The sequence below is a fragment of the Cetorhinus maximus genome, chromosome 19, assembly GCF_964194155.1.
Source record: "Cetorhinus maximus chromosome 19, sCetMax3.hap1.1, whole genome shotgun sequence".
Classification (NCBI taxonomy): domain Eukaryota; kingdom Metazoa; phylum Chordata; class Chondrichthyes; order Lamniformes; family Cetorhinidae; genus Cetorhinus; species Cetorhinus maximus.
Window position 1 is genome coordinate 45,191,789 of NC_135897.1, and position 25,442 is coordinate 45,217,230.

At 41.3% G+C, this 25,442-nt stretch overlaps 1 long non-coding RNA gene across 1 annotated transcript in view; it reads right to left on the bottom strand.

The window, feature by feature from the left end:
• The window catches only part of LOC144694182 (uncharacterized), a 100,817-nt gene that overhangs the window by 24,205 nt on the left and 51,170 nt on the right, over window positions 1-25,442 (bottom strand). Inside the window, exon 2 of the long non-coding RNA XR_013579670.1 lies at window positions 5,405-5,474. This is a non-coding gene — a long non-coding RNA (uncharacterized LOC144694182). The remainder of the gene's footprint in view (window positions 1-5,404; window positions 5,475-25,442) is intronic.

A 25,442-nucleotide genomic window follows, 5' to 3' on the forward strand; every position in this document is an offset into this window, starting at 1 on the left:
ACAGTTGCTCTTTAAAGATGCTGAATGCTGAATAGCTAGCATTGTACTGTACAGCAGAGGTCAGCTTCTTGCTCCATGGGCACATGTATTTTCTGATGGACAGCTGTCCTGATGTCAGTGCACTGGAACCATATAATCTGCTTTTGAAGAAGTATTGCTCTTGGGAAATTTTGAATTATTCAACTGATTTTAGAAAAACCTAACTACTTTTTGCATCATTATGAGGTGACAGAAAAGACAGGAGTAGCAGTTCACCTGTGTCAGCTTTAGCTCAGTGGGAGTGCTGTTCCCTCTGGGATGGCACACAATTAACTCCTTCCATTTTTCATCCCAGCTATCACTTATCTGAGGACTGCTGCCAGTGAGGCAGACAAGCCAAATTATATTCACCAAGATGGGCAAGCTACCTCTGGGCAAATGCTGGCATCTCATTCCAATTATTCAGATGAGGGCAGAGGCCCGTGATCCCAATAGCAATTTTGCTGCAGAAATGTATTCTTATCCCAATTGCTCTTCTGGGAGAAAAATGAACAAATTAGATCAAACAGTTCACCGTCAGTTCTTTCTCTTTACATTCAAACATTCAACATGATTTGTTGAGATGTCTCTGTATAGCTATTGCTACTCCATTGTAGTGCCAGTAAATGAGAAGAAAGGTATCTCTCCAATTAAAATGATGTTCCAATATCAAGCAAGAGGTTTTCAATACTCCTGCTGTCTCTATTACTGGTACATGTGTCAAAGTGCTCCAATTCCACCATTACATTTGACTCTAATTTGTCTTCAACATCCCAGACAAATTAAATAGACCTTTTCATGTCTCCTGTCTCATCTTATAAACATCTTTTCTGTGTTAGATCCAAGAGGCAGAAGAGAAAATGAATGGGAACATGACAAGAACAAAAATAATCTAACTGCCTGCATTAGTACTCCTATTTCAATTCTAGTGATCACTGATGCCATTAAAGAAAATGCTAGTAAAGCCTAATTATATCTGTTTCTTATCACTTTTGCCTTTTCTTCAACAGGAAATTACTTCCATCAGTTTGTGACAATATATTTAACCAGAAGAAGCATGCAGTGGTATTTGCATTTAGTACAAGTTTACCATTAGTGGCAAAGTAATTCACTTTAACATGGTGGTTATGTATTTGTTGCCCTCTACAAGGTTAGATGTTACAATTGATGTTGTTATATGTGTTATATGTTATATGTTATATGTCATATGTTAAATGCTGTTGCCAGATATGGATAAACATTCACAATAACCCAAAATAGAAGGAGTTCTACAAAACCAGGAGTACATTTGCAAAAAGCTATCCAGAAAATAATTTATCAAAATCTTCAAACCGATTCAGTAATTGAGGGCATTAAATTCAAATTAATAATAGGTCAAATTTCATGTTCACCACACTGAAGAGGCCTGGAGTAATAGTGATGGCCACCAAAATCACTGCTGCGAACCAGGTAGAAGACCTCCAAATCAGATTTATTGCATTAAAGGTGAAATGCCTTGTCTTGAACTACTCTTCTCTAATCTTTTGATTAAAAAGGTTGGTCACAGACCTTCTTTTGGGCACTCCATAAAATAGATGTTTTTCTAGCATGAAGGGAAGAAAATGAGTTGGTAGGGTTATATTATTGCGTTGGACTAGTTTCAATAACACCTGAAGACTGCCAGCTGCAAACACTCTAACTTTATTGTAACATATTTACAGTTATGAGAATACTCCCTTATACTAGCTTCTTTGCTTCTTTCCATGCTGCTTTCTACTAAACTCTCAGGTCACATGAGCATATGTCACTTCCTTCTATAATATCACCAACTATTACAGTTAAACCTTTATGGCATTGGTCTAACATACTCCATTATACTACAGGGATAGCACCATCCAACAGCAATAACAACTTGTATTTATATAACACCTTTAACATTGCTTTGCAACAGTCTTACCAATCAAACGTTGACACCAAGCCACAGAATGAGATATCAGGACAGATGACTAAAAGCTTGATCAAAAAGGTATGTTTCTCTTTAAGGATGAGAGGGCGACAGAGAAAGATGGAGAATTTTATGAAGTGTATTCCAAAGATTAGGGCCTAGGCAGCTAAAGACACACCTACCAATAGTGGAGCGATTGGAATTGGGGATGTACAAGATGCCAAAATAAGAGGAACAGAGAAATTTCAAAGGCTTGTAGGGCTAGAAGAGGTTGCAGAGTTAGGGAGGGACAAAGTCGTAGAAGGATTTGAAGACAAGGACGATAATTTTAAAATTGAAATATTGCAGGACCAGGAGCTGGTATGGATCAACAAGCACTAGGTTAATGGACGGATGGGACTTGATGCAGGTTAACATACAGATAGTATTTTGGATGAATGTAAGCTTATATAGGGTGAAAAAAGGGAGCTTGGGCAGAAGAGCATTGGAATATTCAAGTCTAGCAATAATGATGGCGAGGATAAGGGTTTCAGCAGCAGATGAGCTGAGGCAGAAATGGGATTGGGTGATGTTATAGAGACAGAAGTAAGCGAACTTGGTGATTAAACCATTGTCAGAAATCCATCTCAGCAGCAAACAAAACACCAACATTGTGAACGGTCTGGCTCAGCTTCAGACAGATACTTAGGAGAGGGGTGGAAACAATGGCCAGGGAATCGAGTTTGCGGATGGGACAAAAGATAATGGTTTTGTTCTTCCCAATATTTAGTTGGAAGGATTTTCCGCTCATCCAATACTGGATGTTGTATAAGCAGAGTGATAAATCAGAGACAGTGAAGGGTCAAGAGAGGTAATGGTGAGATAGAGTTGAGTGTTATCAGTGTATATGAGTGTCACAATAGTGGATTATAGTCCTGAATTACTTACGAGCATATTGAATTTTTTAAGGAAGACATGTTTTTTTAAAAAGACATACAGGCAAAGACACTGAGCAAAAGCTGGCTGAGCATGTAAAGTAACCACTTTCTGTAAAATTCCTATGTGGATTATACTTAACCAACTAGTCCAGAGGGAACATGGAATGTTGCACCTAAAAAGGTGTCAAGGCCTACTTCAGACAGAAACACTTGACAGGAAGAGATGAAATGCAAAAGACTGAACTTTAACTTCCTGTGGTTACGGAGACAATGAAGAATGATTACCACATCTCATCAGAAACCATCTCCTGTTGAGTTATACCTCAGAATGTGAAAATGATCTGAGTTTAAAGAAAACAGACTCTAGGAGAAAGATATGTTTGTTTCTTCCCTTCCAGGAATACACAGTGAAATGGATTAAAAAGCTAACTGCAGACCTGATCTGTGTGTTCTAGTTCTGCCAAGCCAGTGTGTGCTAGTGAGAGTCACAGCAGAAGAAGATCTACTAGGCACCCCTTTGCAGTTTGCATGCAAAGGCACTCTGTCCCTTTCTCTCTCTCTCTCTCTCTGGTGGAGGCAAGTCAGAAAATCCACAGTCAAAAAAGAAATAGGACAGCTTCATCAGCCAACCTGCAGAACCAAGTGTCTCCAAACCAACAGCTAAACTGCCAAAGTCAGCTCTAATGGAATCACCCAACTTAATGGTCACAACACTTCACCATCTACCACTCATGGACAAGCCAAAGATCGATTCATGTATATTGTTTTTACTTTTATTTTTGGACTCAGCTTCTAATCTATGTGTTACTGTGGTGCATTTTTATTATTTTTTTCTCGGTTTTAGTAACTTAATAAACTTACTCTTTCTTTGACTCGAAAAACTGGTTAAATTGGCTCCTCCTAAAACATTAATACATTTGGACTGGGAAAAAGTATCCACGGGGGAAGGTATCCCTTTTAAATTAACCTTGGTACAACCGACCGAGGGGGCTAAGTAAAGTAGGGGAGCCAGCTCATTCCTCCTCACCTGGGAGCATAACAAAATTGGGATCCAGTTCAGGAGGTTAACAAATTGGGGGTATCTCGTCCGGGATCATAACCATTTTGGTGACCTCACCTTGGGACCAGTTGTAACAATGAGGAAGCTGAAATTGTGGGCACAATTTTTTGGATAGCTCTGAGATGCATTAATGAGTGGATTTGTGGCTGGAGACGGGACTTTCGCCCCTAACCCATGTGACAAGTCTCATGGAAGGGAGGGGAGGTGAGATCTAGGAGGTTGGGGAGAGTGGGGTGGGGCTTTTATGGAGAGGCCAGGAGTTGGGAGCACCCGCATGTGAGCAGACCTTAAACAGGGCCACCCAATGTGGAACCAAGGTTCTTGGGAGAGGTGTCCCCCCGACCTTCCTTTCGAAGGCCCAGGAAGGGTGACCTGCAGGCATCCCCCCACCCATGAACTCCTCTCATCAGCCTCAAAATTGAGGTCGAGCAGGAAGCAGCCCTTAAGTGACCAATACTTGGCTACATAAGTGCCTCAATTGGGGCTGTAAAATTGCAAACGGGTCATGAATGGATGGGAGGACAGTGGGAGGGCCACTCAGGGGATATTGCTGGCACTCCCCCACCAGCAAACCTGCCAGTGGGGGGAACGGTAAAATTCTGTCCTGTGTTTTCAGATGATGTTGTCGAGGAGTAACACGTGCCTGTGAAATTAAAGGATAGATTCATGGGGCCACGGTGGAGAAGTGTGCAAAAAAGCCATTGTAGGTAATTCTTTAACTTTGATTTGCTGGATAAGAATAGAAAAGACCATGGCAGTTGAAACCAGTTAAATGACAGTGGGGAAGCATTGGAGGAAGATGGTGTGGCCATCGCGTCGAACGTTACCAACAGATTGAGAAGAACAAGGACGAATAGTTTTCACAGTCACATGCACACAGAATGCCATTTTATAGTTTCATAAGGCTTGTTTCAATACTGTGATATGGCTAAAAACTGATTGGAGGGAATCAAGCGTGGGATTGGGGGAAAGATGAGCATGGATTTGGAAGCTGACAACATGTTCAAGAACTTTGGAGAGGATAGGGAGGCTGAAGAAGGGCCAATCGTTTACAAGGGCTGGGGTGGTGGTCATGGGTGGGTTTTCTGAGCAGGGGAAGATGATGATAGATTTGGGAGGGGGACAGCATGTAAGGAGAGGAAATCATTAACTGTTTTAGCTAACATAGGGGCCTGGAAGGGAGGATTTATTATTTTTTTTTCTCTTATTTCTCTGTCTAATCTTTGTTTGTGCCTTCAGTGAAAATGCCAGGGTGAAGATCTCTGTCCATTTTCTCTCCCTTTTCCATCTGGGAACTAAGAATTCCACAAGCCCCAATTGAGTGCAATGTTTCCTCTCAATTTAAATTCAAAATTACTATTATTTCAATCCGATCAAATGGTGACCAATGCTGAAGTGGGGATTGGTGAATTGTACTATCAACATAACTCTCTGTACCGTGTATATTTTTCCCATTTATCTACATATTAGATGATTTTTACACACCATTGTCTGGAAGTTCTATGGAAGCTGTTTTGATTTTGCAGTGCAGCTTCATCAAAATATTGGGAAATACCTAGGAAAATGGTACAAATGGTTAAAATAGTACATTTTCCCCATTTCTCATGGTGTTCAGCTGAATAGGAAGCTAGGCAAAGGTGGAGGGATAGCACTGTTGATCAAGGATGGCATTGGTGAAATAGTTAGAGATGACCTTCATTCAGCAGTTCAGGATATAGAATCGGTTTCGGTGAAGATGAGGAATTGTAGGGGAATGAAGTCACTACTGTGAGTGGTTTACATCCCTGCTAACAGTAACTACAATGAAGGACAAAATATACAAGAAGAAATATTGGGTGCTTTTGATAAAGGGACAGCAATATCATGGGTGATTTTAGTCTACATATAAACTGGAAAAATGAGACTGGCAATAGTAGCCTGGATGAGGAGTTCATAGAATGCATTCAAAATAGTTTCTTAGAGTAGCACTTTCTGGAACCAACCAGAGAGCAGGTTATATTAGACTTGGTATTGTGTGATGTGAGGATTAATCCTCAGACCTCAGAGTGAAGGCACCCCGAGGTAGCAGTGACCACAAATATGATTGAATCCAGTTTTAAAGGTAGAAGAGTGGGTCTAAGACTTGTATTTTAAACTTATGTAAGGGCAACTATATGGGCATGAAAGCTGTTCTAGCTGAAGTGAACTGGGATACTAGGCAAGGGGATAGATCAATCTGGAAGCAGTGGTAGACATTTGAGGGGATATTTCGGAATACTCAGAATAAGTATATTCCCACAATAAAGAAACATTCTAAGGGGAGGACCCACCATCTGTGGTTAACTAAAGAAGTTAAGGAAAGCATCAAACTTAAGGAAAAAGCACATAATTACACAAAGATGAGTGGCAGATCAGATGGTTGGTCAGAATATGAAGAATAGTAGAGAACGACTAAAAGATTAATCAGGAGAAATAAATTAGAGTATGAGAGGAAGCTGGCTAGAAGTGTAAAAATGGAAAGCAAGAGTTTCTACAGCTATTTGAAAAGGAAAAGCGTAAGTAAAGTGTGTGTTGGTCCCTGAGAGAGTGACAGTGGGGAGTTAATAGTGGATAACAGGGAAATGGCAGGTAAAATGAACACATATTTTGCTTTTGCCTTCACTATAGAGGATACACAAAACATTCCAGTAATAGTTGTAAATCAGGAGGTGGAAGGGAGAGGGAACTTCATGAAATTCCAATCACTAGGGAAGCAGTACTGAGCAAACTGATGGAGCTGTGGGCTGACAAATCTCCAGGTCCTGATGGACTTCATCCTAGGGTCTCAAAAAGGTGGCAAATGAGATAGTAGATGCGTTGGTGTTAATTTTATAAGATTCTCTAGATTCTGGAAAGGTTTCATCAGACTGGAAAGTAGCAAATAAAACCCCTGTATTCAAGAAAGGAGGGAGGCAGAAAACAGGAAACTATAGACCAGTTAGCTTGATGTCTGTTGTGGGGAAGGTGTTAGAATTGATCATTAAGGAGGTTATAGCTGGGCACTTAGAGAAACTCAAGGTAATCGGCAAAAGTCAGTATGGTTTTGTGAAAGGGAAATTATGTTTAACTAATTTATTGGGGTTCTTTGAAGGAGTAACATGCGCTGTGGATAAAGGAGAGCCTGTAGACATGCTGTACTGGGATTTCCATTTGATAAGGTGCCACATCAAAAGTTATTGTGGAAAATAAATGCTCATGGTGTAGGATGTAACATATTAGCATGCATAGAAGATTGGCTGGTTGGTAGCAAACAGACAGCATGCATAAATGGGTCTTTTTCTGATTGGCAGGATGTGATGAGTAGAGGTCTATAGGGGTCCCATAGGGGGCCCATAGGGGTCTGTGCTGGGTCCTCAACTTTTTACAATTTATATCAATGACCTAGGTAAGGGATTGAAGGCATGGTAGCTAAATTTGCAGATGACACAAAGATAGGTAGGAAAGTATGTTGTGGAGAAGACATACGGATGTTGTAGATGGATATAGATAGGTTGAGAAAGTGGGCAAAAATCTGGCAGATGGAGTGTAATGTAGGAAAATGTGAAATTGTTCACTTTAGCAGGAAGAATAAAAAAAGCAGAGTATTACATAAATGGAGAACAGCTGCTTAATCTGAGGTGCAGAGAGATCTAGGTGTTCTAGTCATAAAAATTAGCATGGAGGGACAGCAAGTAATTAACAAGGCTAATGGAATGCTATCCTTTATTATGCAGGGAATTGAACATAAAAGTAACAATGTTATGCCTCAGTTATACAGGGCATTGGTGAGACCACACCTCGAATACTGTGTGAAGTTATGGTCTTCTTATTTATGGAAGAATGCAAATGTGTTGGAGGCACTTCAGAGGAAGTCTACTAGATTGATACCTTGGATGAGCGGGTTGCCTTATGAGGAATGGTTTTACAGATTGGCTTGTTGCCACTTTAGAAGAGTGAGGGGTGACTTGATTGAAGTATATAAGACCCTGAACTATATTGACAAGGTAGATGTCGAAAGGATGTTTCCTCTGGTGGGTGAGTCCACAAATAGGGGGCAATGTTTTAAAATTAGGGGTCACCCTTTTAGGACATAGATGAGGAGACATTTCTTTCTCTGAGGGTTTTGTGACTTTGGAACTCTCTGCCTCCGAAGGTGGTGGAGGCGGGTTAGTGAATATTTTGAGGCAGAAGTAGATAGATTCTTGTTAGGCAAGGGAATAAAAAGTTATTGGAGGTAGGTGGGACTGTGGAATTCAAAGCACAAACATGGGGCAGAATTTTTCCGTCGGTGAGCTGGGGGCAGGGCCTGCTCGCCGACACCAAAATGAATTGGGATGACATCGGGGAGGAAACCCCCGACATCATCCCGCCCCATTTAAATATTCAGGAAGGCGGGGGCGCAGCGAAATCAGCTGTCCGCCCGCCGACCTGTCAATGGCCAATTGAGGCCATTGACAGGGTTGTTAAACCAATTAAAGGCCCTGCCCGTCTAACATTAAGGCTGGCGGGCAGGCCAGGAGCCCCAGTGGGCTTCTGAAAAAACATGAAACCTCATCCACCAGCAGGATGAGGTTTCATGTTGGTTTTAAAAACCTTTAATAAAGTTTCTGTGACATGTATTAACATGTGCCATCTCGTGTGACATTGTCACATGAGGGGGACATGTTAATTTTTTTATTTTTCTATTTTTACACTTTCAAAAGCTTTCAGCGCTCTCCCTGAGGCAGCACTTAGTCTCAGGGAGATGTGTGTTCTTTCACGTGAATGTGCGAAAGAGCGTACTTTGACAGTTGGGGAATCCCCCCCTGCCTGCACAGGAAGTGCATAGCGCTCCCCGCTGGGCAGCCCGCTGAGCGGGCCTTAATTGGCCGCCCACTTAAAATGGCGGTGGGCCCCATTTCAGCGATGGTGATCGGATGCCCGCCTGCCGCTGAGCCAATGGGGCCCGCCCGCCCCTCAAGGGCAAAATTCTGCCCAAGATCTTATTGGATTGCAGAGCAGGCTCGAGGGGCTGAATGGCCTATTTCTGCTCCTATTTTGTATGTTTGTATGTTCATATGATCTAATGCTGAAGTTATGATGGAATAATGGTGCAAATATCCTCCCTCAATGTAAATTACATTTATTGAAATTGGTCCATTCCATTTTAATTCATGAAAACATAACTTATGGTTAATTTGGTCCACCTGAATCTTTGACAGTAATGCCATTTATGTGCACAGAACACATTTATCTCTAGGTATATACAGTGTCATTGTTTCCTCTATCCAGGGCTACACTGTCTTGCTGGGTGATAAGTCGTTAACTTTGGCATCTGCAGTCACAGTAGGAAATGTAATTCTTTTTTCAATTCTCCAGTTAAGGCTGTTCCTGCTCCATTGATTGTGCCTCAGTCTCTTCTAGTTGGTAGAAAACAGGGATACTTTGTTACTTTCTGGGGAGTCTTATAAACCATTTACTGGAATGAAGGTCAGAACTTCAGCTGTAGTTTCATAAATATCCCAATTTCAAATCTTCAAAAATCCAAGTGTTGAAGAAATCTGAATTCTTATTCATAGTCCCTTATGCGACATAGATCAATTTCCCATATACAAAGATGTCCAGAAACATGTTTTTGTGGCTTTATCACTTTGTCAATATTGTCAAATAACTTACACAAATCCAATAAAGAAAAATTTGTGAGAGTGCTATTGAATTCAAGACTGAATCAGCAAGCAGAATTTAATCTTTAATATCCTGCAGCACCTGTTAATGCAACGAATATTGATTTTTAATGCATTTAAAGATTAATGTAGAATATTGGTCAACAGTATGTAGTGGGGCCTCCAGCAGCAGATGCCAATAGTGGGGGAGGGCACCTAGCAGGGGAACTGGTCAGCCCCTATGGCTCCCTCCATGCAGGGGGTGGTGCCTTTGGCAAACTGAGGGGTCGAGCCAGTTGTCATGAGGAAAGGGAGAAAGCAGCAAGGGCAAGTTTAGGATGTGTGAGTTGCAGTGTGGCTTGAGTCAAAGCCATGAATAGGGCAAATTGCAGCTTCTGATGGTGGCTAGGGAACCTGGAAGATGCGAGCAGGACGGCAGCAATGAGCTGCAGCAGCTGTTCATGATCGGTAGGTCACAGCATTTAGGAGCTGAGGCCACAAATGGGGCAGAGCATTGGCCATGAATATTCATTGCAATTAATTTGTTCCTTGAAGTTATGCTTTCCCTTGAGAGTTTATATAGCTTTGATGCCAGTGGAATAATGGAACACTATTTTATAAACTACATGCAGTCTGTGTTCTTAAATTCATGTTACAAGTGTACAAATCAATAGTCAAGTTGCTGATAAAACAGTGTAAATTTTTTTGCTCTATTGACACATTATAATAAAAACTTCCACATATTGTCTTTGGACTCTGAGCTGCTTATATCAAAATATTAAGAAACTCCATCAGAATATTTAGTTACATTTAGCCTAAAAAAGCTGGCAGTGGATGTATAGGACAGGTAATCTATCATGTAGTACTGCATGAAGCGACTCAAGGGCAGCTATCAATTTCTTCTTTGAGAGATTATACTCAGCTAGAGTCATAGTGACCCAATATAATCTGATCACTCAAGGTTTAAACATTGGTGTAGTGGTAATGTCATTGAAATAGTAACCCAGCTGCCCAGGCTAATGTTTTGGGGGCATGGGTTCAAATCTTGCTATGGCAGCTGGTGGGATTTAAATTTAATAAAATATGGAATTAAAAGCTTGTCTTAGTAATAGTGACCATGAACCTATCATTGACTGTTGTAAAAATCCATTTGGTTCACTAGTGTCCTTCAGATTCTTTATATGGTCTGGCCTACATGTGACTCCAGACCCACATCAGCATGGTTGACTCTAAAATGCCCTCTGAAATGGCCTAGCAAGCCATTCAGTTCAAGGACAATTAAAGATGGGCAACAAATGCTGACCTTGTCAGTGACATCCACATCCCATGAAAGAATAAATAAAAAATGACAGCATAATAATGTTTGTCTTATTAATTCAGCAATAATTTTCATTATCATAAAACAATTCTAATTTATAAAGTAACAGAGTAATGATGTGTCATCTTATTTCAATCTAAGATATATGCGGTTCTGTCTTAGAATTTTCTGTATTCAGTCAGTGATATAATAATGTTTGCTTAATTTTAACAGGCAATGTTTTCAGGTAATTTTCCCACATCTTCTGCAAAACTGACCATTGTTCATCAATTTCTGAATTAATCAGTGGGCAACAGAAATTGTGAATCAGAGGAATTTTGATTATGAACAAATATTGTTCCTAAAAGAATATTCTGCTAAACGAATAATATAACAGAACAATTTACATGACAAGTTTGAACTTATAACAACAGTTAAAATCAGTCAGGACCCTAGTAAAAGGTTTGTCAAATGCTGGAATTGGAATTAAAGCCGCTGGCTTAATCACTGTTTGGGGTTTCCCTACCATCTGAAATATGTAACATGTTTTACAGAATTTGACTACATCTCGATGCAATCTAGGCCAGAAAATATGTTTTTGTATTTTCACTTGTGTCGTTCTAATTCCTAAATGTCCCCACATTGGAATTTTATGAACTATCCACAGAATCTCATTTCTATATCGAAATGTTATTACAATCTGATGCACCTCCCTCCAGCTTTAATTTGCTGAAACCTTGATAAGGCCTCCATTTTATCATCAAAACATTATCCTTAAGGTAACAACATTCTGGAATACACTCTGCTCTGTTTCTGAGTAAGCTGCCTGAAATAACTGCTTTATTTGCGAATACTTTTTTCTGTAACTCCACTAACTGTCTTGAGGGACGCTCCTAATGCATCAACTGATTTTAGCCCTTTTGAACTAGTTATGGTCATGAGGTAAGGGGATCACTGAAGTTGATTCATGAGAAATTGGTGAGTCAAAATTTTAAAACTACTCTCCTGCATTATGTATCCAACTTCAGAGAGAGATTGGACAGAGCATGTGAGTTGGCTAGGGAGCATTCATCACAGCAAGTGATGAAAGTGAAGGAAGACAGGAAATCTACAGCTTGTAGCTTTGTTACTGGGAGAAAGTGCTAGTTCTGTTATTAGTACTGGGTGACTCATTAAAGGCAAGGTTTAATGGACCTTACAGGATTGAAAAGAAACTGAATGAAGTAAATTATTTAATAAATACTCCAGATAGAAGAAAGAAGCAGGGGGTGTGTCATGTAAATATGCTTTAAAAGTATTTTGACAGAGAAGAGGACCAAAAGGAGATATTGTAGATAATGGGAAAGAGGGAGAAATGCAGGATTCTGAAATTGATTTTCCTCTAATCAAATTGGATAATGAGGGGGTACTCAAAAATTTAAATGCAATGTTGAGTTACCTCCCTGACAAGTATCATAATGATTTGGAGAAGCTATTGCAGTCACATAAAAATATTTGTGGGAATAAGCTGGGGAGGATGAATTTAGCTATACATGATGTATGTGTAGAAGTTTCATCCTCAGTAAAGCAACATCCTTATACATTCATTCTGGCAAAGTTATCACAGGTACAGAAAGGATATGTCCAGTGTCACTTACTGAGCTGGTGATTGCGGGTGCGAAATCAAATGACATTGAAGTGCCTTTATCATCGCTCTCTTCTTAATATTCCTGCACCACCTGGGAAGTTTGTACCTCTTGGGTATCTGACAGGAAAGAGACACAGGGATAAGGCTGTGGTGCAGGGAGAAGTGTCAGGGAAAAAAGAAGTGCATGCTTACACCATCTGCAGCTGGTAAATCTGAAAACTGTGGAATGAGGAGGATAGGAGAAATGAAAAGGAGGATTCGATATAAGGATACCATCATTTTCTATCGCGTCAGCCCCGTAGTTGGCCATGGCTTCCACATGGCTGCTCTTTTGGACAGTACCATCTCTCCCATGGGGGTGAGGACATGCAGCTATGCCTGTATCCCTTTCGGTTAGCTGCAGCTGCCTCACCTTGTCCTGCAAGAAATGGAGTAGTGCGCAAGTGAGTGTTGTGCAATCTGTTTGACTGATGTGGCTGTCATGGTTGAATAGATAGAAATTCATGCAAACTGCAAGATGTGGGTGCGATGCTGAGGTGAAGTTTCCAAATGTTGGTATAAATCCTAATTGATAGAGACTGTTAATAGGTGAGTGATGGATTGTGGTGATTTGAGCACAGTCTAAGACTAATGGTGCAGTTAATAGGACCTGCCATTTGAAGATGCTTTCATCAACCTTGACTGTTCATGTGAGATCACTGAATTTCTTGTAGCAGTGCAGTCAGGTCCTAGGGGCTACACAACTGGCATCGAGCTATCCCAACACATGCAACTCTCTATCTCTAATCTATCCCCCAAGGATACAGCCAGTGTTACTTTTTGAGTTGGTGGCTATGAGTGTGAAATCAAGTGACGTTGCAGTGTCTTCATCCTCAGCTATCTGCCCTCTAATTTTTAAGTGGGTGCCTTGAGGGCCTCCTAGCCCCCTGCAGATACAGGACATCTCTTCAACTTTCCACCTCCTCCACCAATACCCTCCAGTGCAGCATCTGAATACCTTGGAATCCATTCTCTCCTTTATTCTTTAATTCTTCACTATTTTTCATGTCAGATTCAATTCCTGTGTGACTTTCAGCACCCACTCTTGTCACAATACACTTTTAAGAGATGCAGGTATCTTTGGGCAGTGCAGTCTAACTTAGTGATGAGAAGAAGTTATGGCTTTGGACTTCCTGTCAATTTAGTGAATGAACAGCACAGTTTGCAATTTTTTGTCTCTTGAAATTGGTTTACAAGTACTGATTGATTATACAGGGTATGCTAAACAGAATACACCTATCCCAAAACTGTATCTTGGCTACATAGAAATAAACCAACGGTTGTGTAGATTGGCTTCCAACAATATATCCTGGCTTTTTCTAAACTGAGACATTTTAATCATCCTTGCATCTGGATCATAACCTTTTATCACCAGTCCAGTTATGTATCTCAGTGTTCATATTTTTTTCCAATTTAGTTAATGATACAATAATTAAAATTGTTGTAGTTGATTAATTGCCTATTTCCAGTTAAAGATACTAGAAAACATGTTCCAAGCAGATTATACAGCAATAAACTAATTGTTTATGACAAACTTAATCACCTCATGTTTAAATACTATAAGCTGATTTGCTGAAACGCATTTTCAAAATCAATTTATAGTAGTTTAGGAAGACGAATGATATCTAGGCAATGGTGTTATGATTGTACTGAACAGTATCATGTACATGAGCTCTTAAAGCCTGTCTCCAATTGTTAATTTTTCCAATGAACTTTTCATATTCTAAAATTATCAGTCAACTGTCCTGATAATTGTTTCTTGTGAAATTCAAATATTGGTACAATAAATTTCAGCCATCAAAATTGCATTCATAATTACAATAAAAGTAGCACCCTTTACCCATTGATATGTGATTGAATCATTAAGCAGATGCTTTAACCAGAATTGGGCTCATTTATAACAGATTAAGGAATTTGTTTTGAGTGGGGACAGGGCAAGTGCAAAATGGCAACTCTGATGAATATTTGACACCTGGGGTGCTCTAACTCATTGTTCTTATTAACTGGTGCACTTACTGCCAGAATGGGCAGGAAGCAACTGCTAGCCTATGGGAGGTTATGCTTTCCTCAAACATGCACTGCTATGAAAGTAGGTGGGAAGGGATGTAATGGAAAGAAAGAAGGCACAGCTTTCCTTGTGGGGCCCAGATGAGCACTCAATTGGCTTTGATTGGGCAAATGAAGCATTACTCAGAAAAGTGTAGCGTAATGTGGGCCAATCAAACATACATAGAACCTACAGACAAGACTTAAAGCCAATGGTGAAAGAAAGACATTGGTGTTTCAGTTCATCAGTCCCCAAAGAATATGAGCAATGACATGACACAATAGCTAAAAGTAACTACATTTCTAAGATGTGATCACAGGATAATTAGCAAAAAAACATAGCATTCTTTTATGCTTTGTTCAAGACCTTGGTTAGCCTCAGAATACAGTGTCCAGTTTTGCCTGCCTCACATAGTGGGGAGGATTAATGCATTGCAGGGGGTTCCTATGCAGGCCATGAGATTAGCCAAATTTTCCTAACAATACACATTTTCCCCAAAATTTATCTAAAAGTTAAAGTATATATTATACATGGCAACAGATCAAAATGTTTTTTTTTGCAACCGGTCAAGAACATCTTTTCCAAACGCCTTATGAATGATAATGCATATTTACTAGAAATGTTGTGTTTTAATTATATTTCTTTTAAATTCATCCTTTCTCAAAGAAATAAATAAGAATAATCTCTTGTTTACATTAATTTTTGGCATTTATAAACTTCATTTTTGAAAGAAGTTAACAAGAAGCGAAGCCTTGAGATCTTTGTTTACATTAATTTACACGGATGGACACACATTTAGAAATGTTTGAAAATAAAAACTAGTTATCGCTATGTTTAATATCCAAAGCTACAAATCAGTTTTGGTAAAATGTTGTAAGGTTGTGTTTGAATTGCTGTCCTCAAATAGTTTACTGTCCCAAGTTTGCCAGTGCCAATGATTCACCTGTGAGCGAACCGTGAAGGGCCGGTCAGATGATTCAATGCTGCGCTGAGAACCTTGTTAGGGGGTCACCTGCTACACTTAGTTGATCAATAAAAGCCAATGGCATATTCAGTCTACTTGAGTATTGCACACTTTTTGAGGCCAGATGTTAGCCACTCAGCAAATTAGAGTTGGAATAGACCTTTTAGCTCAGTCAGGTTTGCCCACTAGTTTTGTCAATAGCTTTGACCACAATATTCCAGAAATCTAGGTGCCTATTATGCATGATGATAAGGGAAATTTGATCCTTCGTTCATAAAAATTGGAGTGTGTATTATATCTGGATGCATGCTATATTTGAAAATTATGGTAAATACTAGTTCAAAACACCTTATTTACCCCAATAGACTTAATGGCCAATATATTTTGGATAGCGGGGTTTTCTGTCCCACCATTAGGAGTCAGTGGGGACACTACCTGCTCTGCAGCTATTTCACGCTCCAGTCAGCGTTAATTGACTGCAGACGGGGCTTCCACCCCTCAGTCAGGAGGAAGTCCTGCCTTAGCGGCCGGCCAAGATGATTGACCTGCAGCTCCCTAGTCTCTGCAGCGCCAGAAGCTACAGTGGAGAGAAGTGAAACTTCTTGCTGTCCATAGAGCCGAAGTCCTGGGAGTGCAGGAAAAGGTGAGCTTTGGAATCTCAGGGTGGGGTTGGTAGGGAAGGCCTGGGGAGGGTGAGTAGCAGGGGATTGGGATGTCAAAGGAGAGGCCAGGAGGTGGGGAGGTCCAGCGGCCACTGAACCTTAAGGTGGGGTGATGCGGGGGGGGTGGGGGCGAAGTTAGAAGGGAGCTTCTGAAAGCAAACCCCCCCCCAACCTTCCTACCTGAGGCCTAAGCCCAAACATTTTTGGACTACCCCCATACCCAGAAATCCTCCTGCCAGCCTAAAAAGTGAAGTTGGGTGAGAAGTAACCCTTAAGTGGTCAATAATTGGCCACTTAAGGGCTTCAGCTGGGGCAAGAGTGGGTGGCCCATCGGAAGTCTCACCCACCCCAATGTAAACTCACAGAGTGGTAGAAGAGTAGTTGCTGCGGGCCCAATGAAGAAAGGAGTCTTTTTCAACTCTTGAGTTGTAGTTCGGATGGGTTATAAAAATTGAAGTCAGATATCCAGATTGTTGCAGCATTCCCTCGAAAAAATGAATGTTCAGCAGGTCTCAAAGCTAGACACTTGTGGTTTTCATATCAGGAGGTCAAATTTCTTTACAGATGGATTGGAGTTTTGGAATCAGACTGGGAGGCACTTCTAAGATATATAGCCTTCAGGTTCTTAAAAACAAAGATGACACAGCCGTTTGCTGCATTTGTTGTCTCTTAATACTGCCCAGGTCTTTCTGGGTCTTCAGATAAAAACTCATTATTTCAAGCCTCTTTTGGTCACATGACCAATACTGGGATTGTCCAGCTGGAATGTCTCAGCTGAAAGCCATTCCTATACAATGGAGATAATGGATGATTTCTTCACACTAACTCAGGATGAATTGATTTCTGCCCAGCCCTCATTGTTAATATTCCAAATTGGAGACATGGGCCCAGATTTTCGCCATGACGGAGAGGCCCTTCTTCATGGTGCAAATCCCAGAAATGGTTGAAAGTTTTAAGTCCTATCCCCAAACTCGGCATTTCCCATCTTTGCCGGGGCAGGACAGGAGTCAGGCTGGGGTTCACACAGGCGCAATTCATGGAGGCAGCTGGCCCTATAAATCACTAGCTGTCTCCACTGAAGTGGGATTTTGGAAGAACAGAAGTGTGGAATCTGGAGTGTGCAGTTTAGGACTGGTAAGAGGAGGTCTGATAGCCAGGATACTCCTGTGGAAAGGTAAGGTGCCCCTTTGGATATGGTCCTGAACACCTTTCAGAGAGGTAAAGCACCCTTTAGAAGAGGTAAGGCATCCTTTGGGATTGTTAAAAGTGAACATGATAATGCACTTTTTACACATAAATGAATTAGAGCTGTCAAAGAGCCATTCAGCTGCCAAGGAAACATTAAAGAGCTGTCCAGTTGTCAACGAATGGTCCAGCTGTCAAAGAACAGCCCAACGAATTGGAGCTGTCAAAAAGCTGTTCAACTGTCAAGAAACTGCTAAAGAGCTGTCCAGTTGTCAAGGAACTGTCCAGCTGTCAAGGAAACATCCAAATGTCAAGGATATGTTAAAGAACTCTCCAGCTGTCAAACCTGTCAAAGATATTCAGGAAGTGTCAATGCTGTCAAGGAACTGTCCAAGGGTACTAGGTGAGTTGACATGGAGCGGGTAATGGCAAAGGGTGGTGGGGGCATGGGTTGGCATAATCTGCCACTAACCTGGCATATGAGTGTGGGGGTCTTGGGGGTTAGGTGGGGATGCATGGGTTGACATGGGGCTGGTAGAGGGGCAATAAGTTGGCATGGGGGTATTGGGGCCATGGGGTGGTGGGGGCATGGGTTGGCATATGTTGGCATGAATGGGGCATAGGGAATGTGTGGGGGTGAGGAGTAAAGGCTGGAGGAATGTTTTTCAATTTTTTTATTTATTTAAACACAGAGACAGGCCTTGCATCCATCCTGCCTCTGCATCCAGCAGCCTGCACACTCACCCTGGGGTTGCCCATCCCGGCTCCTGTTTCAGCCTGCATACCACCCCTCCCGACTGAAAATCCAACCCACAGGGGGCCATTTTTGAAAAGTCGTGTTCACCGAGCTGGGAAATCTCCCAACTCAGGGACAAAAAATCTGGGACACGGAGTTTGGTCTTGTGGTTTGAGTAAATCCCCAAACAATAGCAAGTGTGAATTCCACTGGTAATATTAATCTTGATATGTCCATTCCAAGGGGTGCCCCCTACCCAGGGTGATGCAATTAGAAACTTTCTGGAAGCTTCAGATAGTCTATGTTGAAGCTGCTAAGGTCACCTGACCCTTGACGGCCATATTAACAGTTCATCTGTGCTTATTTTAAATAAAAGGCAGTTCCAGAAACTTCTATATGAACAAAGGGTCCATGTTTAAAATTATGAATATGATATCCATTTACTGGGCATAACAACAGCATGGGTACAAAATTGGCTAAGATACAGAAAGCAGAGAATAGGACTGAATGGTTAGTCAAAAGCAAAATACTATGGATGCTGGAAATCTGAACCAAAAACAGAAGATGCTGGAAAAGCGTAGTGGTTGTTTTTTAGTCTGGAGGAAAGCATACATTGGTGTTCCTCAGGGGTCAGTATTAGGACCATTGCTCATTTGTTAGGTATATTACGGACCTGAATTTGAGTATACTGGGCATAATTTCAAACTTTCAGATGATGTGAAATGTAGAAATAATGAGGAGGATAAATAATAGATTTTTTCTGAGGACATAAGCAGACTGGGAAAATTCACAGACACTTGGCAGATGAAATTTAATGCAGAGAAGTGTGAAATGAATTGTTTTGGGAGGAAAAATGAGATGAAGCAATATAACCTAAGTAACATTGGGCAGAATTTTGCCCTTGGCGGGTAGGCTCGGCGGGAGCGTTTGGGAAGCCAACCTCTGCCCACGATCGGCACCGCTCTGCAATTTCGCACTGGCAGGCCAATTAAGGCCCGCCCAGCATGAAACAGAAGCAGCAGTGCTGAGCGCTGTCTGTGCGGGAGGGTGTGGAGGCTGAGTGCCAACTTCGCGCATGTGCCTGATCAAGCGCTGCATAATCTCCGAGGCATGGAGCTGCCTCAGGGAGATGAAGAGATATAACAAAAAATATAAAAATGTGATAAAACATGTCCCCTCATGTGACCCGGTCACGTGAGCAGGGGCACGTTATTAATTCAATTGCAAAACTTCTATTTTATTTTTATTTGCTTTTGGAAACCTCATCCCGCCCGCGGTTTCAGTGTGAAATTGCAGTGCGGTGCCAATCGGGAGCAGAGGTTGGCTTCCCAAATGCCCCCACCGAGCCTGCCCGCCAAGGGCAAAATTCTGCCCAATGTTACTTAGGTTATATTGCTTCATCTCATTTTTCCTCCCAAAACAATTCATTTCCAAAAAAATGCAAAGGCCTTTTCGCCGGTCCACCAACTGTTAGGTTGGATGGGCAGCAAAAAAATTAGCCTAATTGATTATTTAATGGCCTTAACAGGCCTTTTAATTGTCGGCGGGTATGCTGCCAACTCTGGCGCGCGCCCGCCGACCGAACTATCGCATGACTGCGCGTTGATGTTGGCACGCTCGTCTGACGTCAATGTGCACCATTTCACATTCAAGCGGGTTGGGCATTCCGAGCGAAAATTTCTGCCCATAATTTTAAAAGGGGTACAAGAACAGAGAAACCTGTGGATGTATGTACATAATTCTTTGAATGTGGCAGCGCAAGTTGGGAAGTCTTTGACCTTACTAATAGAAAAATAGAGTACTAAAGCAAAACCTATGCTAAAACTTTGTCAAACAATGGTTAGGCCTCAATTTAAGCATTGTGATCAATTCTTGGCACCGCACTTTAGGAAGGTGTCAAGACCTTGGGGACAGTGCAAAAGAGATTTACTACAAGGATACCATGACTGAGAGACTTAAGTTATGTGGAGAGATATAAGAAACTGGGGTTGTTCTCCTTAGGGAAGAAATGTTTAAGAGGAGATTTGATTGAAGTCTACAAATTTATGAATTTTTTTAATGGAGTAAATAAGGACCTCCCAATTTCCAGGTTGGAAGGGTTGGTAGCCAGAGGACACAGATTTTAGGTGATTGGCAAAAGAACTAGAGACCATATGAAGAAACATTTAATAATAAAACAGCAAGATGTTGTAATCTGGAAAGCACTGCTTGAGAAGGCAATGTAAGCATGTCTAAAATAACATTCAAAAGGGAATTGGATAAATGCTGGAAGGTGGAAAATTTACAGTTATGGGGAGCAAAACTCTGACTGGGATTAATTGGATAGCTCCTTCAAACAGCCAGCACAGATGTGATGGGCCAAAAAGCCTCCTGTGATTCTGTAATACAGTGACAAGTATTTATGTTGATTAATTATTTCAACTGAATAAGTTAGCGAGGAATGGGCTAACACTTACATGTTACGCAAGGGCAGATCTAGACTTGATGTTAGACGATTCTCTTCCTAGAGAATAGTTTACCTGTGAATCATATTACTGGCTTGAGTGTTGAACACTCGTTCTATGCCTCCAAATAAGAGCTGCATCTGTTTCTGGCTGGGGCAGAGATTACTTATTTAAGGGAGGCATCCTGTAACCTAAATCAGCGACTAGGTCATCCCCTGGACTACTTTGATCTCTTAAAGGGGTCAAAGAGGAATGTTCTAGTTTTCTTTCCTCAATTGACCTAGGATGTTATCTGATTTATCGCTTCCCCAAGGAGATGAAATGAAAGCAGATTGATGGTAAGTGTATTTTATTGTGTAGGGCATCAGAACCGTGTGGGACAGAATGGATGAACCAGTAGGTCTCTTCCTATCTGTCATTTTTCTATGTTCTGGGAATCTAAATCAGCCTAGCTAGCCTGCAGGCCAAAAGAATAGCTGGTCCATGAGAGAGTGCTCAAATCTCCTGAAAGCTGCTTTTGAGTGGTCTGGTAAAGCACATCTGTTCCTCCCAGCCCCATAAAAATACAGTAAAACATAGTTGTGGATTCTTCTTCAGCTTGGTCACCAGTTGATACTCCATGCATTCTCCTTCCCTTGCTGTCCAAAAATGGTAAACATGGTCCTATGATCATCATAGCATACTACAAGGACCTATTGCCTGACTTAAGTGAGCACTTTGGCTGCCCAGCGGTCAATGCGGAGGAAGACGATGGTTGCCACACCGATGGCAGGAATAGGGCAACATTTTTAGGACACTTATGCCACATTTCTGCAGGGCAGGAGGCTTCAAAACTTCCTCTGGACATTACACGTAGGCTTTTCAGAAAGTGTGTTACAAGTATAAATACTGAGTTTAATAACTATGAAGTAGAAATGCAAAACACAGATTTAATAGCAGTAGTGGACACTATGTACAGTGTCTTGTCAAAATGAAAACAAAATGATATACAAATGGACCTGATGATTATTGTGCCCTGTAATCAACTTGACATAGTGGAAAACGCAATCATTTAATATTGATTTTTTAAAAATCCACTCAAATCATAAATTATGCAGTAATGCCCTAACGCTGTGTAACTTTTTTAAAAGTCAACAACTCAGAAATTTCTGGGACATTTCACTGTAACTAGGACATAAATTCCTAGTTGAGCTTCTTTTCCTCCAAAACAAATTCTTGCTTAGCTTATTTATGCCAGTAATGTGTGTTACAGAGAGGAATGAGAGAGAGCTGAAACTCCTGTTCCCTTCCCTTACTGTCCATGATCCATGTGTTTTTTAAAAGAAAGACATGTGTTTCTTAACCCTTGAGGGTATGGACAATTTAAATAACTAGCAGCAAGCTGTTTGTGAGTTTAAATAAAGAGGATTATTTATTCATGCACTCACCCCAAAAAGGTAATGCCACGTCACTCACCTCTGCCCCCCTCCACCCCACCTCCCCCACCGCCCCCCCCCCCCACACACACACACACACACACACACACACAATACAGTTAAAGAGAATATTGCACTTTTACAAGTTATGAACAAAGGAATAGTTGGTAATTCACATGAATGGCTCCTCTTGGATAATATGGTGCAGGCCTGGTGAAGAAGAGGTTTTTCATTCTTGAAATGTAGCTGGTGAATTCAATAGCCAAAGTTGAAAACCAGGGACAGTGCAGGATTCTTTCAAAGGGATGGACTTTCTGCAGGTCACAAAGTTAGTTACTTGTAGTCTCAAGACAAGGAGGTTGGTTTTCTGTACTGGTGGACTCAAAAAGGAACAGGCTCAGAGAATTTGCATTACTGCAGTCTCCAAGCTGTAAGGCATAAATGTTACAACCCTTTCTGCTGCTGCTGGTATGTCTTGTAGACAGCACATGAAGATTAAAAAGGGAGACCAATATGGCTGCCTTACCATGTGGCTTCTCAATTCCCCTTTTCAAATATGGTGTTGGGCTTAGGTGATTAACCGCAACCTGGATTGTTGTTGTAGACATCAACCCTGGTGGTTTGAGACAATTACCATCCTTGCTTTTGAAAAAGACTCATTCAGGTTAGGAAATCTCTTCTCTGTTGTCTCAGGAGGTGACATAACAGCTCTGTAGTAATTATGGTTTTAGTTAGTGTGTAATGTAACTTTAAGAATTACACTTGTCAGGAAAGATCGCATGATCTGTAGTGACTAATAGGAGAGTAGTGTGGGCTACCTCAGTAGTCAGTGTAGAGATGGAGTTGGAGTTGAAAGCACGCGTGTAGTTGCTGATGATTATATTATAAATAAAATTAATGTTTCCACTAAGGAAGTTGTCTGCAGATCAACTCTTATGAACAACACAACTCAGCCACCCTACTACAAACTGGCGATGAGGATAAAACAGGATTGAAAAGAAGAAATAATGTTAGAAAGAAATCAGCATTGTATCATGCCCAGTGATTGTAAGTATCAAGTTCTGTTAGAATTGAAGAAGTTATCCCCTCTCAAAATGCCACAATTTGGGAGAATTGATCCTTTTGAACCAGCCGCAGACGATTGGTCTGAATGCATAGAATACCTCATGTTCTTTTTTCAAGCAAATGAGATTGCAGGTGAAGAGAAGAGGCAAGCGGTCCTCTTGAGTGCTTGTGGGAGCAAAAGCTATGGTTTGATTCCAAGTTTGATGGCACCCAGTGTCCCAGATTCAAAGAATTTCAATGAATTGGTGGATCTCACTTCAACCCAAGCCCTCAGTCACAAAGCAGAGATTCGGGTTGTAATTTGTGAAATAGTGCCCCGGGTGAGACAATTGTATGCTATGTGGCAAATTTGAAGCAGCTAACGGAACATTGTGAGTTCAGTACGACTCTGAATGATATGCTCAGAGATCATTTGGTGTGTGGTGTGAAAGAGGACACTATTCAAAAAATATGATTGTCTGAATCTAGATTTCAAAAAGGCGCTAGAATAGCACTGGCCATGGAAAGTGCAGTAAGAGATTCACAGGCAATGCAGGGTGTGTAAAATGGCGCCATCCTCCATATTGGGCAGGAAACCTCAAGCGAAAGTGGCGTGAAAAAGTAAGACTCTGCCGAGAAGCGGGAAACAGCACCCGCTAGCCAAAGAATAAAGAAAAGTAACTTAGCAGAGAGATCTAAGAATCATTTTAATAGAGTTGGAAACAATCAGTCTTTTAGCGATTGGCAGTTTATAAAAATTGAATGCTATTATTGTCACAGAAATGGACATATAATGAGGCAGTGCAAGGAAGGATTCAAGCAGGTTTGTAAACAAAAGAAGAAGCCCAATGAAATCTAAAATGTAGAAGAGCCTGAAACGACAAATTCAGACATTTACTCATTGTTTAATCTGAAAGTTGGAAAGACAGAACCAATATTTGTCACAGTGAAAGTAAATGGCAAACCTGTTAGAATGGAAGTGGACACAGGAGCTTCCACTATAGTTATTGGGGGACATACCTTCAGATATTTGAATAATGGTGAACATCAATTAAGTTTAGAACAGACAGCTGCCAAGCTTAAAACATATATGGGGGAAGACATTCAAGTAAAAGGCATAACGGTCCATTATGGAAGCCAATTGGCACAGCTACCCTTGATGGTGGTAGCAGGTGAAGGGCCAAGCCTCCTAGGGTGAAATTGGTTAAAGGGGATTAAGTTAGAATGGGCTGGAATTTTCCAGCTGAGAGCAAGTGGCTAGCAGAGCTACTTAGAAAGTACGCCGTGATCTTCAAGGATGAACTGGGGAAAATCCAGGGCCTGTAGACCAAGATTAATGTGGATATGGAAGCAACCCTTCGCTTTATGAAGGCAAGATTAATGCCATGTGCCCTGCAAGAGAAAGTCAACACTGAGCTAAACAGGCTAGAGAAACTGGGTGTTATACAAGCTGTTCAGATCTCAGAATGGGCAGCACCCATAGTCCCTGTCCTTAAACCCGACCAAAGTGTCCAAATTTGTGGGAACAACAAACTGACAGTTAATAAAGTAGGCAAACTGGATAGGCATCCCATTCCAAAACTCGAAGACCTGTACACCAAGCTTGACATGAGTCATGCTTATCAACAACTAGAATTGAATAATGCCTCCCAGGAATTTGCCACAATTAATACCCGCAAAGGATTGTATCGATATACACGATTACCTTTCAGTGTCTCCTTCACTTGTGTCATCTTTTAGAGAACAATGAAAAACTTACTGCAGGGACTGTCCCAGGTTGTAGTCTATTTTGATGATGCATTAGTGACAGGATTCACTGAAAAAGAGCATTTGGCAAACTTAGAAGAAGTCTTAAAATGTTTCTTGCAAGCTAGAGTGTGTCTATCAAAAGAGAAGTGCACTTTCCAAGCGAGGGAGTTAACCTATTTGGGTGACCAAGAAGATTCACAGGGCCTCCACCCGGGTGAGGAGAAAGTGAGAGCTGTAGGAGAGGCAGCTCTGCCAAAGAACACCTCCGAGTTCAAATCATTCCTAGGAATGATCAAATATTATGGACGGTTCTTACCCAACTTGTCTACAGTGCTGGCCCCCCTGCATTCTCTACTCAAAAAGAATCAACGTTGGTCTTGGGAGACACACCAGAAAGAAGCTTTCATAAAGGTGAAACAATTGTTGCACTCGTCCAATCTATTAGTACATTATGACTAGACACAAGAATCGGTGCTGACATGTGACACATCGCCCTACAGAGTGGGAGCAGTGCTATCTCATTGGATGGATGATGCCACAGAACAGCCAATAGATTACGTATCAAGGACGCTTACCACAGCGGGAAAGGGATACTCACAGATAGGAAAGAAGGCTTGTCTATCATCTTTGGTGTCAACAAATTTCACCAGGACATGCACGGCCACCATTTTACAA